Genomic DNA, 18,600 nt, shown 5'->3' with positions numbered 1-18,600 from the left:
AAATAAATAGCACAGCTGAAAGGGGACATCCCTGAGTCCCTCCACACACAGCTGCCTCCCCAGGGAGCTACAGAGGTGGTGACCCTGCATTCCTCAGCCTGAGGGTTAACTGGAGAGAAAGCAAATATTGGTTTCTCCTGGGGCTGCCCCAGCCTGTGCTAGTGGCCAGGGCTTCCTCTTGCCTGAGGAAAGAGACTCATAGGGCAGGCAGATCCCCAGCTCTGACAGAGGTGTTTGCACAAACATGGCTTTTTGCCCAGGTAGCTCAAGTTCCCCTTCGTGGCCTTGAGGCTCCTCCTCAGGACAGGACCTTCCTATCCCCCATCCTTCTTCACTCCTTTCATCCTGGTCTTGTCTCTTAGCAACTGCCCCTGCCCAGGACCTGGACTGTGTAGGGAGGGATGTGACACTTTTTATGCATCAGTCACTTTGTCACCTCCAGAGTGAGGGCGAGGTCGTTAACTCCCACAGCACTGGGGGGGCCGAGGTGCAGTGAGTGACGATCCCTGTGACGCCTCTGCCTGGGTAGCAGCCACTCCTCTGCCTCCAGCTTGACGCTGATCCCCACTACAATTACGATAGGGGTGGCAATCAGGGAGGAATTAAAGGATAATTAATGCCAATCCACATGGAAAATTGCTCTCGTCAAACAAACCTGATATCATATTTTTTGATGAGCTGACAAATTGGGTTGATAAGTAGCGACTGTGCTGACATGATATACCGAGACTTCTGCAAGTCATTTTAGTCTTGCCTGGAGGATATTGCAATGAAAACATTAATGTTCTGCAAAAATCAGTGTAGCATTTCTGACAGTGTGCTTCCCTGGTAGACCTCCCTGGGGGAATTGCAGCGGTCACCCTTCTGGCAGGGTGGAGCCAGGGTCTGATGATGGTGAACTGATGTTCAACATCTCTGCAGAGCTGCGGTGGTCTTGGGATCTTTGGTGGCAATATTGACTTTTGCCAATCACCTCCCAAGTGTCCTGGTCTCTTGTTGCCTCCTCTTTCTGTCTAGCACCAGCTGAGGGTGAGCTGGGTGGTGTACGTGATGTAGCCAGGGAAGAAACCACCTGCATGTCACAGAACTCAGTTTGGGAGGAAACATGAGCCAATAGGTGAAAGGAGCAGGGCTGGTGCTGCTGGCAGGATGCCGGTCTGGTGGGATGCTCTGCCTGAAACACCTGCACTGGAAAACATCCTCATGCAAGGTCACGCAGCTGGGGGAAAAAAAAATGTAGGTCACAGCTACAAGACGGGAAACAGTGTCTGGAGATGTGGTTACACTGAAAAGGACTTAGCAGCCATTGCAGCAGCCTGCTCTGGGATAAGGGCTTCCAGCGCTGCAGCTGGGGGAGTGATGGATGAGCGGAGTAGCTCTGGGTACCGGAGTGCTGCCGTTTTGGGGGGCAGCAGGGAAGCCTCTGCTGAGCATAGTTTCTGCTTCGGGGTCCATAGTTTAGAGAGATGTTGGGAAATTAGAAAGTGCTCAAAGAGGAAGTACAGGATAATTGGAGATCTGGAAAACCTGCCTTCCAGTGAAAAGAATTAAAAATTCAGCCTATTTAGCATATACAAGAGGAGGTTAGGAGGGGAATTTATACCTCTCTCTGCATACCTGCATGGAGAGAAGCCTGATTGTAGGCACCTCATTAATTTGGGGGGGGAAAGAAAAATGAAAAGAAAAAGAGGAAAAGCATAAAATCATTCAGTAGCTGGAGGCTGAAACCAGACGAATTCAGGCTAGAATTAAATTCTGCTTTTTCACAACAGAGAGCAATTAACCGTTGAACACTCAGCTGGGAAGAGGTGAATTGGATGTCCTTTAAAGTTGCAAAGCAGACTGTACTTCTTTTCCCAGCGGTGAAAGCTGGAAGTGTCAGGGTTGGAGCAGGAATCCTAGGGAGGGCTCTGGGTCTGGACTGAGTGCTCAGAGGTGTCCCAGTGATAAAGTGTCCCCTTCTGAATGATGGATGGCACCCCATCTGGTGTCCCTCTCTGTTTACTGGGGACATCAGTCCAGTGCTGCCAACCCAGGCCAGGTCCTTAATTGCTCTCAAAGCCCCCAAGCATCCCTGCTCTGTGAGGCTGGCTGAGCAAAGCTGGCTGTGGAGGCTTTCTCCATCTGCCATTATGTGAAGCAATGTCTGAGCAGGCATATCTGCTGGTAGGTATGGGGCTGCCACAGCCTGGGGGCTTCCAGAAGGGGATCCCAGGCTGCCCTTCCTGCCCTCAGCCAGGCTGGGGGAGATCCACTGGCGCCAGTCTTCCCACACTCTCCCCAGGGGATGCTCAGCCATGGCCTTCCCGACCCCTGCACTGCAATCCTGTCTGAGCATCTTAGGCTGAGATATATTTTACTAGCACAGTAAAAGGGAAAGACAGCTTTGCTTTAATTTTATGAGCTCCACAGTACTTTGCCTGGTAAGGTGATGGCTGAGCTTTTGCAAGGGCTCTGGCTTGGAGTTCACAGGGCAAATAGCGGTGGTGGTTGAAGATGTTGTCTCTTCCCTACACTGTTCCCTTGCCTATCACAAGTGCTCTTCCTCCCACGCCCCCATCTCCGCAGAGCCAGACAGGACCTCCTCCTCTCCCGTTGCCATCCCTTTGCAGAGAGATGCCAGAAGTGACTGTGAGAGCAAGGCCAAAACAGAGCGCTCCTGGGTTATCTGGGCATAGGGTTTTCCTGTCTGTCAGTCCCCCAAAACTGTGCCTGGAACAGTGAGAAGGTGAAACTTGGCTGTAGCTGGGGACATGGCTGTGGGGAAGTAGCACCCTGGCTGCACATTTGGGGACAATGCTTACAGAGCAGTGGGATGCTGCAGGGAGTCATCAGTGCCCCCATGAGTAGGGGACTGTGTGCTCGTGTGCCCTCACAGCCTGTCAACCCCTGATCCCCCAGTTGTAGGACTGTCTTTACATCCTCTGGGAATCTTTGTGCTCCTGTCCTTGCAGCCTGCCACTGTAGGGCGTGGGTTTTGTGCTTTTGCTTCTCTTGTTTTCCTTTATTTTCCATCCTCTTTCACAAAGACACCTATTCTCCCTTGCCGTGCCCCGGGGATTTACACAGAAAGCTCACCCTCAACATGGCAAAAGAAAAGCCCGGGCTGCCCGGGAGAGGAAGCTCACACAAAATGTGGTGTGTGGCTCTTTGTGTCCCCTTTGTAATTCCTCTGCACAATGAACTGCCCCGGCCACCCACCAGCCCCGGGCTACCTCCAGGTGCCTCATCCCTCACGCCCCGCGATGTGGCAGCAGGCGGAGCTGGAGATGCTCCTCGACGGGCAGCCGAGAGTACGGCCTTTGTGCTCAGGAGAGGGGAAATCTGGGCAGGATGGGGGATCGCCATGTTTCTGCAGCAGCAAAAAGCCCCTTGCATCCCTGCTGGCCCCCAGGCAGAGCGCTGGGGGTCCCTCCAGCAGAGCCTTTCCATCAGCCCCATTCTGACGGCTTTTAACATGCTAATGACTCTCTCAAGGGCAGGAGCAGCTCTGTGTAAAACCCATGTTCAGCCCTCGGTCATGGACATTTGCTCGGAGACACAGTGTTAAATATTTATCCTCTCGTCTCCCCCCCAGCTCCGCAGGCATTAACAATAGCGATCGCAACCGGCCCCTTCCCCCTCGCCGGGAACATGTGGCTCCCGGACCATGACAGCGAACGTTATCGTTTGTACCTGTGAATTATTGATAAGGTATAAGATAGTTCTTGCGGTGAAAAAATAATGAGGAGGAGAGGCTGTTTGCAGCCTGACAGGGCGGGCGCTGCTGCAAACCCTCTTCTCCAGGGGCAAAATGGGCGGTGGGATCCTATTTCTTCAGGGCCCATCCACCAGCTGACCATGCTGGTCCTCAGCAGCATGCGGCCAGCACCCGACTGCCCTTGTGCCTGGTGACTCCTCTCGGCGTGGGTCTGGCTGGCGCCTGTCCCCTCCTGGCTGTCCTACACCTTTCCCGGGGGAGGTGGGCAGCTGCCCTCCCTCCCCAGCCCCACACTGCCTGAGCCACCCGCGAGCCAGGGGACGCTCGCTCAGGCAGCTGCCCGTGGGTCGCGGGGGTGAGTGGGGATGTCCCAGCTCGGCAGGTCGGCAGCCCACCCCGTGGTGCCTTGGTGGGGAAGGGGCAGGTATTGCCCAGCCCTCCAGACGCTGTGGCTCCAGAGAGCAGATGGGAGGGCCTTTCGGCTGGCAGGGTTGGGAGACTTGGGAGTTCTCCAGGGGCTGAAGGAGGGAGAGTGGTCCTCGGCCCGTGGCTTTATGGACACCGATGCATGCTGTCCCTATGCCCTAATCTGTCCCTGGAAAAAGGGGGATGATGCTGCTGAGTCCCTGGAAGGCAGCTGGCAGTCCTGGAAGAGGGTTAGTTCCCTGGATTAGGGCTGTCCTTTGGCTGGAAGCTGAATGCAGCATATCCATCCCCTGAGCCATGTCCTAGAGAGCCCCCGTGTCTACCAGCTCTGGTGGGTCTGTGTTCTAGCTGTGCTTTACAAGCCTCTGGGATGCCATGTGAGAGGGTGCAGATGGCTCAGGGGGATCTTGTAGTCAGTGGCGTGGGCAGTATGATTAAAATCAGGGTGCCTCTTTAAGCTGGTTCAAAGCCCGGCTTTGATGTACTTAGACACTCAACCCTGCTGTGTTTTGCAGGGAGAGCATTAGAAGGAGAGTCCAGGCATATCGTGCAGATTTGGGCCAACCTGGGGCTAAACATCTGCATCCCTGGGATTGGTGGTGGGGCACCAGGGTCTTCCCTCCTTCCTCCACAGAGTGCTCCTTGGGTTGTGTACATAAGGTAGTGTTTCTAGCAGAGGAGCATTGCACTGGTCTTTCCACCAGACCTAAAAGATGGGCTGGACTCTGGGAGGGGCCATGTCCTCCCCTCTGCTGCTCCCCAGGGTGCTGCTTTTCCAGGTGTGCTGGCACAACGGTGGGTGAAAAATGGCAAAGGCTTGAGAGTTAAGGAGTAATTAGGAGAGCATGTGCATGTGCAGCATTGTCTGTGTGCCGGAGGGTGTGTGGACATGCTGCGGTGGGCAATGGGTTGCAGTATGTGTGCCACAGCGTATGGGCACAAGGGGAGACACTCCCAGGCAGTGTGGCAGTGTGCAGAGCCCCAGGCCTGAGGGTGCTCCAGCGTTACCCTGAGTACAAGCTGCAACATGGGAGCAGAGCAAGGAAGGAGTTGAATACAGCTCCTCTGCTGCAGCAGAGCATCCCCGAGCGGGCGATTGATCCCGGCATTAAAGGCTCTGGGAGAGCCCTTGTCTCCCCACTCACCCTCCCGCTCCCTGACTTGCCTCCAGTTGTGCAGCAGATACAGGCCAGTCCACTCGGATAGCAACTTGGAAGTGTGAATTTCAAACACTGCCTCTGTCCTCATCCAGTCTCTTACGTCTTCTGGAAGGCACAGAGAGCAGAAGCACCAGGCACATGAAATAGCCCTGTTCAAAGCCTGGCACTGCAGCTCCCACTTGCAAGCCCAGTTAAATTTGCAGGCAATTACCTGGTGGTGTTCTCTGCCTTTGCTCCCAGCATTTTCCCTTGCAAACTGCCTGCTCTCTTCTTTGCTTTTAGGGGAAGAGCTTGGCACCAGGGCAGACACAAGCTGCGCTGGGCTGGGCTCCTGCCTTCAGGTTATGGTGGGGGATGCTGCAGCCCTCCTCTGCCCCATCCCATGGTCCCCATGGCTCCATCTCAGTGCTGAATTGGGCTCACACCGAGCCGGTGCTGAGGACTGAAGCACAGAAATTTTCTGTGCATGGAGCAAAGCAATACAGTGGAACTTTGGCCCCCTACTCATGAGGACAAGTCCAAATCCAAGCCCTTTTTTTCTCCATCTCCATTCTGGCTAGAGGGGTGCAATGGGTATGGCTCATCCCATGCTGGATCCCTGCGTGCTGTGGGATGCTCACATGCTCAGCCAGAGCTGTGTGTACCCGGGGAGGATCCAGCCCATTCCCCATGCAAGGCAGAGGTGAGATGGCGCATGTGAACTCGACTTCACAAGACATCAAATGCAGTGTGGTCGGATGGAAATTGGCTCTCAGAGCTCCTTTCTTCTAGTAATGAGCAGCTCCCCACTCCTGCTCCCCCCTCGGCAGGTGGATGGGCTGATAATATGAGGAAGCGCCTGCTCCTCTCCAAGCCGTGGTTCCTGGGATCTCATCTCCAGGCTTGCCGACACTTTGCATTAATGTTTGCTTAACTAAGCGGGAGCCCTCTTACATCCCAACTGCCTTTGCTGGGGGGCTCACACGGCTCATGGGGGTGGTGGGACACATAGAGGTGTTTCTGGGCTGTCTCCTTTGTGCTCCGGCAATCTCCAACCCTGAGAGAAACCCTCTTTGCCAGAAAAATGGGCCCTTTTCCCAATTTACTTGAAAAGATGTCCCGGATTTCTGCCCAGTCAGGTCCCTGCATCATTCCTGAGTAGGATTTCGGTGTGGGAGCTGGCTAATTCACAGTATTTTACATATGTAATATGTTGTCAGAAATGCTTTTAAATCCCTGTAATATTTAATTAGGAAGCAGCTTTTGGCATATTAGGAAGGAGTGGGGCTGTCTAATTAGTTATTGACGATTTCATAAACATGAAGGTAATTAAGTAAAAGCTGGAGGCAAGCTCCCATGCATCCACCCCATTTTGGGGCTGCTCTGGGATGCAGCAGGGTTGGTGCCAGTTGTCTGGACTTGGAGCAGTGTGTACCCATCCAGGGCTGCTGCTGGGCTTTCCCCATCCACGGGGTGAGGGACAGCCATTCCCCATGGCAGGGACTGTGCCCAGCCTGCAATCCCAGCTGCAGCAGGACATCTCCCACCTTAGGTCTCCAGCCTCCTTCTGCAGGGCTCTGACATCTTCTGGGGCCTGTGACATGCTTGTCTACCAAACCTGGTATTTTTAATCTCAAAACTGATCTGGAATCTGACAAAATATGAATCATCCAAGAGATGTAAGAGCTTGCAGAGTCCTGGGCAGACTGGAGTGTATTTTTAGCCCGCACGTGTTGGAATTTGACTGTTTCTTAGGGAAAAAAGAGGGTTTCAGATCTGAATCTGAAACCTGGCCATGATGGGAGTCCCACTACCATCTCTGCATTGCATTACTCACCTTCCCATGGCAGTATAGGAAGGAGGATGAGGGTCAGGCTGTGCTGCACAGCCCCTGCTCACCACTCCCATCTCAGAGGATCATGCTGGAGGTCCAAGCCCTACGTGTTCCCTTGAGCCCCTTTACCCACCCCTGGTAGCTCATGGCATGGACCATGCAACCAGGGTTGGCATCTCACTCTTCTGCTGGCCCCAGCCAGCAGCTGTAGCTCCAGCAGCACCTGGAGCCAATCACCACTGGGGCACTCCCAGGAGCATGGGTATCTCTGGGGGCACCAGCACCCAAAGTTGCATCTGTAATCCAGCCATGCTGCCAGTGATAGATGACACATATCACTCCTCAAGCTGCCCTGAGATGGTTCCTGCTGCATCCATTGGCAAGATCCTAGTCTGTACTGCCCTCACTGTAAGATGGAGTTCCTAGCCACCCCCCTCCAAGGGGGCCAATATCTGCCCAGCTGCACTGGTCTGGGTCTCTCCCTGTCTGTGGGGTTTGCAGCCAGGACCCCACTGTTCGGGAGATTTCATCCCCCCTTTTATCTTGGCGGTTGGAAGCTGGGGAGCCGATAATGATGAAGGAGTGTAAATGTCAGCAGGAAACCAGCTTCAATCAGAACTGTTAAAAATAAACCTGCCAGGCCTGCTCTGGCAGGGGTAATCAGCCTCGGCAGCTCTTCTCCCCGGGTCCTAGAGAATGAGCTGCCACCGTGCTGAGCAGCACCAGGCCACCTGCACAGCCATGCTGGAGGCTGGCTGCAACCTTGGCAGCTCCAGCCAGCAGCTCCCTTGGAGCTGTGAGGAGTGACCCCCTGAGCCAAGCAGGGTGAAGGGTCCCATCCTCTCTTCCCAGACTTTCCTGGCTCTCCCCTTAGTGGGAATCCTCACTGCAATCCTGGCTGCTCTTGAGCTCAGTCAGGCTGTGGCAGGAGCTGTGGACATGCAGGTAACACAGCCCCTGGCTGTTCACACATATCCACAGGGCAGAGTCAGCCATGGGCTCTTGGAGTCACAGAGCCAGTGTCCCCACCATGAGTCAGATGCGCTTGGAGCAGAGACAAGAAGTGCATTGTTAACCCCAAAGACAATTAACCTCAGAGCAGCTTGCAAAGGGATGTGGGGCTGCAAGAGGTGTGGGGCTGCTCCATCACCTGAGCTTTAATATGGAGGCTGAAGGTCCATGTGAGACCCCCAGGTGCCTGCAGGCTCAGGGCTAGGGCTCCCCAGTCTGTGCCTTGTGGTTAGCTGCTGCTATCAGGCTTGATACTCCTCCAAGGTTCCATGCATGCGTGGATTGGGAAAAGGCAAGAGGAGCACCCAGATGTGCCTCCAGCAACTCATTTCTGCCTCCCCAAAACAAGGAGGGGCTGTTGATCCCCAGCACAGGTGAGGTCTGTGGGCGGCTGTGTTTTATGACCGAGATGGGGGCTGCAGCTGTACTAACCGCCGGCAGGCAGAGGCTTCCCCGCACCCGCAGTGTGGTTTTGTGCCAGAGGCTCTTCAAAGAGCTGCTTCATGGAGGGAAGCCTTGTGGGTTGGGGTGCAGCTCCCTGTGGCATGGCCATGACTGGCTGCTGTTCTCCCAAACCCTCTTGGGAGCAACATTACTGGGGCAAGGGCAGCCCCAGCCTAGGCCCAGCCTTGTAGCTGGGCTTTGCTGCTGTTCCAGCAGTTCTTATCCCGGCTTTGATGTGTCTCACACAGGATGGAGTCTCTTTATCTGCATGTTGAGTTTTCCCTGCCATGTGCCCCTGTGTTTGGTTCACGTGCTCGGGCACTCTTGCAGCCTTTGTTCCTTTCTGCCTTCCCACCCTCCTTTCCCATTGGACCCTTTTTCTATCAGAGCTGTTTCCTCCCAGCCCTGTGTAAAATCACATCTCTTTTACTAGCTGTTAGGCAGGATTTGAAATGTCCCACTGGCTCCACCCTGGCTGCCAACAAAGCCTGATGCTTTTCATCTTGCAATGCATCTCCCACGTTGCATCCCACTGCCAGCTTTGTGGTCACTCCCAAGTGCCCTCAGGAAGCCAGGCAATGAAATACAGCTGCTGCTGGGGCAACAGTTTTACCCATCTTAGTGCTAGGACTGAGCATGAGGAGTATGAAGGACCTTTAGTTATGCCAGGGCATCTAATCAAGTAACTTTAGTCTTGTAAGGTTCAGCATTGGTTTCAGAGCATCCTCCATCCCACAGGGAGTTTGCTTTAGCCATTCTGAAAGCTGGGACCAGTTGCTGTCCCGGGACTTGCAAAACTGAGAAGCAGCATCGCAGATCTACAGCATCACTTCTTGGCTCACCAATATCTGGGACAGATCTGGGACAGCCGGGATGCAATTCTCAGCTTGGCTCAGCCTCATTCACACCTCGGAGGAATCCAGGAGGGCTGGCAGGGCTGGCTTCACACTTATTAGCAATTAAAAGCCTCAGAGCCTGGGAGTCAATTAGTTCTGAGCTCCACAGTGCCACAAACCCAGAGGATGAGCTTGCTAACGAGAGCTGCAGCCAGCTCCCCACAGGGCTCAGGGCTGGCTTTCCAGAAGAGCTGTTTGCTTTTTCATTTACACCTTGGATGAGTGTTGCAGCATCAAGTTCAGGGTGTCTTCTCGGGCGTGAGCTTCCAGGCAGGGCGCACACGCTGCATGCTGGAGGATGAAAGGCTTCCTGGTGCGCAGGGCTGGAGCCTGGCACTTCTCACGGCAAGGCACAGTTGCGCATGGGGTCATGATGGGGTGAGGCAGGACCAAACCTTGTCCTAACTGTCTTGGAGCTGCACAGGAGGGTCTTGCTTTGGCATGCTGCTGTCTGCTGGAGGTAGAGCCACATAGGGTCCAGCAAATCCCTGCCACCACCCCCTGGCTTGCTCTGCTCCAAGCTCTGGAGCTGCTGTGCTGTGGTACCCTGATTTGCTGGGTGTCCTGGGATGTGCTGGGTCTGTGAGCACTGGGCAGCAGTTTCCCTCTGCAGGGCTGAAGGGCCTGGTGTGCAGCCCTGGGGAAAGGGATGGCTCTGTGCCTTTGATTCGCAGTGTGTGGGGAACATGCTGGGCGATGCAAATGTGAAGCAAGTAGGTGCACAGGCTGGAGGGTAGTGTGGGAGCTGGAAAGAAAATGTGCTTTGGTGGAGGGTTCATGCAGGGATTTCCCACTACTAGAGGGCAAGACAGAAGCAAAAACATGAAATGAGGGAGAAGAAAAGTCTTGCTGAACACCAGGGCAAAGGGGACTTGGAGGTGGTGAGAAGCAGGGATGCAGAAAAGCAGGTCATGCAGTGATGGGGCCACCGGTTGTGTGCCTCATCTCTCAGTGGCAGTGGGACACAACGGCTGTGAGCCAGACAGCTGCAGTTCTAACACTCCATGTCCAGCCAGGGGAGGGGATGAGCCCTCACCCAGCAGAAGGTCCCTTTGCAGAAAGTGACAGGCTGGCTACTCTGGCATGTGGGCTGCAGGACAACCCTCTGCTCACCCTGGGCTCTGCCAGACTACAGGGCACTGGGCACAGCGAGTGCCATGGCTCTCTCAAGGCACTTTGGGATGTAGAGTTGATGGCAATGCCTTAGCCTCATGTTGGCTCTCCTTCCTGCTGATAACGAGGTTGCTGGAACAAAGGGACAGTGTGGGGAGAGGGCGGTGACAGGCATGCAGGGTTTGCAGCTTGTTATTTTACTTGTGTTTCCATTAAAGCTGCTGCTTTTAACTTGTTTCAATCTCTGAAGAGGCTCCAGGGTGTGTAGCAGATGCTTTATTCCCCCTCCCTCCCACCCTCCCCTCTTTTCCTTGGCCAGCTCCTGTGTTTCCCATAGCATCCTCCTTCCCGTGGAGGCCGAGTCCCGCGGCTCTGGCATTGCAGCGCGGCCCACGCAGGAGCCGATCCTTGCTGGACCTGGACTAGAGCCACCACTTAGGCACTGCCCTGTACAGAGAGCTGCTTGGCAAAGCCCGGCTTGCGCAAATGCCTTCCCTGTTCAGATCATCCCACTCGCAGTGGACATTCCATGTTCCGAACTTCCTCTGTGTCCAAACATGGGGCTACTGGTGTTACCCATGGAACATGCCCCCATATGTCTCAGCATCCCCCGTGTGCCCTCTCGGCACATGCAGGCACCGTGGTGGCACCACTGGGTGATACCAGCTGGAGTCAGTTGCTGGTGCTCTGGTAAAGACAGTGGCCCAAAGTCATGGCACAGGTCAGCAGCGTCCTTTTGAAGCCACTGAGATTTATGTGTGCCTTGAAATGTTTTGCTAAGTCAACAACACCATGCTGGGGCTGGGACTCCCCTCACTAACTGTTGCCAGGAGCATATGTTGCCTTTTACACATGCTCTGCTCATCTGTCCAAGCAACAAACCTCTCCATCTTTAATGTTTTTGGAAGCATCTGCATCTCCGGGGAGGGAAGGCACCAGGGCCAGAGCCTGGGGTCAGCACGGTTGGAAGGCTTTGGGAAGGCAGGGTGGCACGCATGAAGCATTTCTCCCTGCTCTGCCATTGTTCATCTTTAGTCTTTGCTGTGTGGACACAGTGGACAGGCAGAATTTGTTGATTGGGCTTTTGTGTCACTGAGGTCTGTGGTCTGAGACACTCGGCATGTCATGGTGTCTAGCTGTGTGTTGCCTTGCTCCAGCAAAGGATTGTTTTGTCCTTATATATAAGGATATATAAGGGTATAAGGATATATATAAGGCTCTGATCCATCGCTTTTGCTGGTTCTGAGACAAGAAATATTACTACAAGAAGCCTCAGGTAGGGGTGGGGGCAGCTCTCCTAAGGGAAATTATTATTTATTGTCACTTGGACCTCAGTGGATGTGACCTGGTATATCATCCTGGAAGCCAAGAGATGCTGAGGATGCTGATCCCTTTGGGAGAACCACCCCATGGCCTGGAATCACATCACATGCCATGGGTGGTGTGTAAGTAGGTGATGAATGTGGATACAGCCCTTGCACAGGGAAAGGGACCCCCAGGGCTGGGCAGCCTGTGTGATTCAGAGCATGGGGGCCCTGCAACTCACAGCTGGGGACATGAGCCCCACTTTCCAGCAGAGATGGGGTAGAGGTACACATGGAAATGCACACAGAGGCCAAACTCCCCATCCCACCCAGGATGCACAGGGCAGGAGAGGCCAGTGGTGGCTTTCAGGCAGCTCTGGTGGCTAGAAGGATGGCTGGATGTCCTCATCTCTAGGACCCCTGTAGGGACACCTCCCTGCCTTTGCAAAATGCTTTGCTGTGCCACAGGGATGTCTCCTGTGCTGAATATAGGTTGCTGCATCCTTATCCCCACTGTACTGTCTCAGCTCCATGCACCTCGTCCCCAGTACCCATCAAGGCTGTCTGGGTCAGAAGGCAGTTTCTGTGGCTGCAGGTTGTGGTCTCCCCCAGCTCGCCATGGGCTGCTGCACCCGGAGCCAGGAGGATAATGAGATCTTAATAGTCCAATTATATCCCATCGATTTACTCAGCACGCAATTGTTGGCGGCTGTAGCTGCCTGATGAACCACTCTGCTCTGGCTGCCAGCGGGGAGGGCTGTGCCGCACCGCCCAGCCTGGCATGTTCCTCACAGCAACCAGCTGTTCCCCCTTGAACCCCTGCAGGAGCAGCACGCCACCCCCCCTCCCCTGGCTCACTGTTGCCCCTGTCCAGGAGGGGCAGGGACAAGAGACAGGCAGAGATTGGAGCGGGGACCCTGGTACCCTGCCCTGGTTGGGTGTGCCAGCACTGGGCTGACCCCAGGTTGACATCCCTATACTGCCCTGGGGAGCAGAAGGGTTGTGCATCTCCACCTGCCACTAAAACGGGCTGACAGGAAAAGTGATTCCTGGTGGGTGACAGACCTTGCTGGCAGAGCAGTGGTGAAGCCACCATCAGTGTCTGGCAGCCTGCACTGGGCAGTGTGGTGCTACCAGAGGTGTGCCCAGCTTGTTTCCTGACAGCAGGAGTCAGCTCCTGAGCATTCACCTGCAGGTGTTCCTTGCCACAGCACGGCATGGCAGGTGCCTCTCTGCACTTTGCTTTGATTAATTTCCCTTTTGAGCTGGTTGTGACTGGGAGTTGCATGGATTAACAGCTCCTAATTTGGAGGAGTCACTCTTAGTTATGACTTTAAGCCTGCCTTCATGATTGTGTTGGTCATCCCTTGTTCTAGTATTGTGAAAAGCAGCAAATAATGTTCCTTTTTCCCCATACCATTCTGCTTTGGACCCTGTCCCATCCTCTCCCATTTCCTCTTCTGGCCCCTGCAAAGGTGCCTTTTCCAGAGACCCTGCAATCTCTGAGTGGCAGGGGCTCACACTGAGCTCACCGTGCTGCACCCTGTTTGCATCACACTTTGTCCTGTGCAAACACCATCAGCCTCAGGGCTGGGGTCACAGGGGTAGCAGGCAGCAGCAGGCAGTGCACAGGCTATGCATGACCTTGAATACGGTGGAGTGAGATGGGGTGGGGAGGGTGGGAGGTCCATCTCATCCCCCTTGGCCAGGACGGAATGGTGCCGGCAGCTGGGCCAGCGGAGCCCATTAAAAATCAAACAGTGTGATGTAATGCTGCGGGATCACCACAGGAGCCTGAACCTGAGACGAGGCTGTGGGGCCCCACTCACACTGGCATTGGGGACTGGGGCAGGTGACACAGTGGACAAAACTCTGTCTTATTACTCCAGCATCCTGCTAATGCAGTGGCAAGGTGGCTGCCTTGACCCTTCAGCAAGCAGCTCCCCTTGGGGACACTGATCCTTGAGCACTGGGTCCTTGCACCACTGGGGACTCGAGTGCATCACCTTGAGTGGACTGTGCAGCTGGGACATGTGGGTGAAACTTGCTTCCCCCATACAGGGCTGCAGATGCCAATACTGTCACAAGCAGTGGATGCAGCAGAAACAGGAAGTCTCCTGAGAAATAAGAGTGTAAAACCCCTGGGGGATTCTGGGCTACTAATGCAAGTGCTGATCAGTCTATCGATCTTGAGTGATGCAAGAGTCTTTCTGTCCCTTCAGCTCACCCCTTGTCACCTGTCAGGCGGTGGAGGTGGTGGCTGAACAGCCATGCTGGCAGGATAGCCCTGTGTCTGCTCATTCCTCCGCCCTGGACAGGCTGTGCCAGGATAAAGAGCATGTGTGGGGTGATCTGAGACAACAGGCTGCTTAATAGCTGCCGGTTCCGTGGTCCTTGCCTGTTAGTCCAGGTAGGCCCTCTGGCTTGGGGAAATGCAAGGTGTGCTCTGGCACAGCCTTCTCTAGCACAGCATCGGTGAGGGCTCTGGGGAGCACGTGTCCCAGCCTGAAACGCTGATGCTGCCCAGAACTGGTGGCTTTGGTTGTGAGGGCAGCTGCCTCGTCTGCTCGAGGCATGGTGGGTTGTTGCTGTGGCTGAGCTGGTGCCTGCAGTGGCTGGTCCCAGCACCAGTGGAGTGGAGTGTCTGGGGCAGTGCCCAGCCTGTGAGCAGGGACCTGCCATGCATTTTTGTCGTGGGAGCTGTGCGGTGGCAGCGGCTGAAGGGTTAATTGCCTGTGATTTGCCCCCGTGAGTAGGGGAGGGTCTGAGAGACCACGGGATGCTAATGAGTTTCCAGATGGATGCTGAGGAGGAAAGAGACTAAAGAGGAGAGCAGCCCCCTGTGCTTCACCTGCCTGGAGCCGACAACTGGCCCAGGGCGTGAAGACATTGCCAGGGCGGAAAGTCGCTCCCCTGCCGCAGTGTGGCTCCGCAGTCCTTGCCAGTATGGCTGGGACATGACACGGGATGCAACTTTGGCTTGGACAAGGTGCCCTTGTGGCTTTTGACCCCGGACAGGATGGACCTCTGCACCACCAACAGAGCCAGCCCCGGTGGCCGCTGCCAAGCCGGGATGCCTGGCGAGGGGAGCGCCTTGCCGGAGGGCTGCCAGGCCGCCCCAGCGCTCTTGGCTGGCGGCGGGGGGCTTGGAGGATGCGGGGCCAGCACCGCTGGGAAGCAATTACCTCCCCGCTGCGTCCGGCCCTAATCCCCTCACACGGCGCGCAAGGAGCCGGCTCGCCAAACAAGGCTCAATCAGGTTAAAGTGTGAAGTCAGGATTAGCCGAAAGAATGAGAGCGTGGTAATAGCCCCGGCCTCCCCGCCCGGCCGCCGCAGCCCCGCTGCGGCCCCCTCCTTCCCGCCCGCCCTCCGGCCCGCCGGGCTCTTGCCGTGGAGATTAAGGCTGCCGGGGTTTGTTTGCCTGAGTGGGCTCCCCACTGGGAAGCCATGTCGAACAGTTTTGCTCGGGCGCCCCGCTAAGCGCCGGGCAGGGCGTCGCGCTGGGGGGTTGGCTCCCGCCGCCCAGCCCCTGCCAGCCCCGAGGAGCCGTTTCGCCGCGCCTGGATCCTCGCCGAGCCTCCCCGGGAATCGACAGTGGGATGGGGCTGTGGCTGCCAGGCGAGGCAGCACCGGGGCAAGTCCTGATCTGCCACAGATGCTGCTCGAAAGCCATCATGCGCACAATAGGACCAGGCAGCGGGGTGTAAGAAAGCCCCCAAAATCCCAAGCCCTGACCACCACCATCCCTCGTACTGCCCAGCCAGGGAGGACTTGTGTGGATATAGTCTGGCCATGAGGCTTTCAGGGGACATAGAAGAAAAGTGGGCACCCGCCTTCTCACCACCACACAGCTGTGGGCTGGAGCTGGCTGCTGCTGTTGTACAGGCATCTGCTGGGTCAGAAAATACCTGTGGGAGGTGAGCCTGAGAAAAGAGGTGTTCTCCATCACCTGCTCACCCCTTGTCATTCTTCCCCCTTTGCACTCCTGGGGCTACCTGGGCCATGCAGAGACAAACTCCAGCTGCATCGTCCCCTGGGACCATGACACAGGGATGGGAGGATGGTGGTGCTGTGAATGGGCTGGTTGTTTGGGCATCCCCTGGATTCAATAACCAGGAACTCTCAAAATTGGAGCTTTAGGACAATACCTGGAAGTGAAACCAGAAAAGAGTGAGGGCGGCTGTGGCAACTCCCCCTCCTCTGTCTGTGCCTGTCTGTCAGCTGGTCCCCAGCGAGGCTGTCAGACCTGTCAGTGCTCGTGGTCACTGCTGCAAGCTGGCACTCCACATGCGATGGCAACAACACATTTGTATTTGGCGGGGTGTGAGGCGGCACCGATGCAGCCGCTGCGGGTGCTGAGAGCGGCGCGGTGGAGCGAGGAGAAGCCGTGCCATCTGCTGTTTCTTCCGCGCCAAAGTGTAAAGCAAACATAGCTGGGAGCTACGAAACACCAGGAGGGAAGGGGCCGTGCCTTGTTCCAATGCCGGGGCCCAAGGATCCCACAGACAAAGCATGTGTTTGTCCCGGTGTCGTCAGCTGTGTAACCGTGCAATCTAATCTAAGCCCGGTGCCGGGGCCTTGCTGAAACCCTCGCATCCAGCGTCTGTCCCTCTTGGCTTCGGTACCCCCAACGGCAGCACTTCATCAGTGACTGTCACAAAAAGCTGTGAAGGGGAGAAGCCTCGCAAAGTCAGTTGCAACCTTCTAGCAGCATTTCCCTCACGAGCTGTAAATGAGCAGCTTGGAGACAGACGCCTGGGTTTACTCCCTGGGTGCGCTGGGACTCCCATGTACTGTGAGCGGAGAAACACAAGTTTTTCATGGGGGAACAAAAGAAAGTGCAGGCAGGACCTGCCCAGGCAGGCAGCACCAGAGCTGGGAGAGGGATGTAGAGCACTGAAGTGTGGTGCTTATCTCCGTGATGGGTTTTATGTTGGAGGACAGGCAGATATCAAGAAGGAATGTGATGCATTGAATGCATTGCTAGGAAGAGTGGTGAACTTCACCTGGAGGGTTCATAGAATCATAGGATGGTTTGGGTTGGAAGGGACTTTAAAGATCATCTAGTTCAAACTCTCTGCCATGGGCTGGGATGGCCCCCATTAGATCAGATTGCTCAGTCAGTGATCCATCCAGCCTGACCTTGAACACTTCCAGGGATAGGGTATCCACAAGTTCTCTGGGCAACTTGTTCCAGCAGCTTACCACCCTCACAGTAAAGAATTTCTTCTTGACATCTAATTTAGATCTCTTTTAGTTTCAAACTGCTCCCCCTTGTCCTATCACTGTCTACCTGTGTAAAGATGTTGCTCTCTATCTTTTCCAAAAAGAGTTTTCTAAGGGATTCCTTCTGGGAAAAAGAGGAATTGGTGCAGTGGTGTGTTTTTCTGAAAGGTCAGTGCAATTGCTAGGCTCATCACATCCCCAACAGAGTACAAGAAGAAATCGTATGCATCCAAAGGAGCGCTAAGGTGTCAGGGGCTGCTGTAGGTGTCAGGTCCTTCTCCTTTGGAGAGGGTTAGGGGACCCTGATCCCCTCGGGGAGGGGGAAGAGGTGTCATCCCAGAGCTCTGGGAACAGCTGGCGAAGGCAGTGCAGGCAGCGCAGACGGGGCAGCCTGGCAGTGCCGCCACGTGGGTAGCAGTGAAATTGCGCCTGCTGCTCGCAGAGGAGGTGGCCTTTTCCTTCTCAGGTAGCCTGGACCGTTTCAGGGGTGGTATCTCACTTCCTCTTCCCCAGCAATGATGTTTTGCCAGCCGGGTTTGATTCTCCAGGAGCGACCCAGAGTAATGCGCAAACTGTACAGGAGGCAGGGGTATCACACTGGGACCGGATGACATCTCCTTGGTGGCTGGGTGTCCCACCAGATGGCAAACCTACTGCTAGGCAAACCCACTGTCCTTGTGTTTTACTTCTTCTCATGCATCTGTGCAAGCGATGCTGGTGCTTCCCTCTGGGATCATTTTCTTGTTGTGGCAGTGAAGCTTTCGGCTGAGGGGAAGTCCCAGTTTAGAGACTCCCAGGTATTTTGCAAGTAGCCTGTGTGCCATGCTGAGCCCATTTTTGGAGGAAATGAGGGCATGAGGAGAAACGTGGATGCTGTGCCTCCATCCTGACCCAGCCCAACTGCCCCAGAGTGTCAGTAGTGAACAGGCTTTGTTATGTTGAAGCAGAGCTGGTGAGCACTGAGTGTGAAATGGTGATATCTATGGACACCCCAGACCACCTCTTGGGACTGGGATGGGGGTGTCTGTGTGGACTGTGTCATGCTGGGGAATACTTAGTCTGTGCAGTTCCTACTCCTCACTCACCCATGGACTTGCATGGATTTGCATAGGGAAAATACTATGTTGTGCCTTAGTTTCCCTGTGCCAGGAAGGAGGTGGGGACGTGACCTCCTGCCTCAGGGGTGGCTGGAGCAGGACTGTGCTGGCATGGGGCTGGGAGCAGGCAATGCGGCTCGAAGGAGCTCCTGACCCTTATTATGGGAGAGGGAATGGCTGTTTGGGAGCCATGGGGAACAAATATGACAGACAGGTCCTCCCAGAACTGAGCCAGTCCACCCAGACCCTACTTGCAGTGAGATTTTTGGTCTTCATGCTCATTAAAAGCCAGCACGGGCATGGCAGGGAATTTGATCTGCTGCCAGCCCTGCAATACGGAGCCTTTGCAGGCCTGGTGTGCCCTGGCACTGCAGAGCAGGTGATTACACAGTCGTGCAGTGATGAAGTA

General features: G+C 55.2%; 1 protein-coding gene across 1 annotated transcript in view; it reads left to right on the top strand.

The window, feature by feature from the left end:
* SLIT1 (slit guidance ligand 1) overlaps positions 1-18,600 on the top strand; it is a 61,885-nt gene that overhangs the window by 25,101 nt on the left and 18,184 nt on the right. The gene's annotated exons all lie outside the window — the stretch shown is intronic.

Source organism: Chiroxiphia lanceolata, chromosome 8 (assembly GCF_009829145.1).
Source record: "Chiroxiphia lanceolata isolate bChiLan1 chromosome 8, bChiLan1.pri, whole genome shotgun sequence".
NCBI lineage: Eukaryota > Metazoa > Chordata > Aves > Passeriformes > Pipridae > Chiroxiphia > Chiroxiphia lanceolata.
Note: the sequence above shows the minus strand (reverse complement) of the source record. Positions and strands in the feature narration are given on the sequence as shown.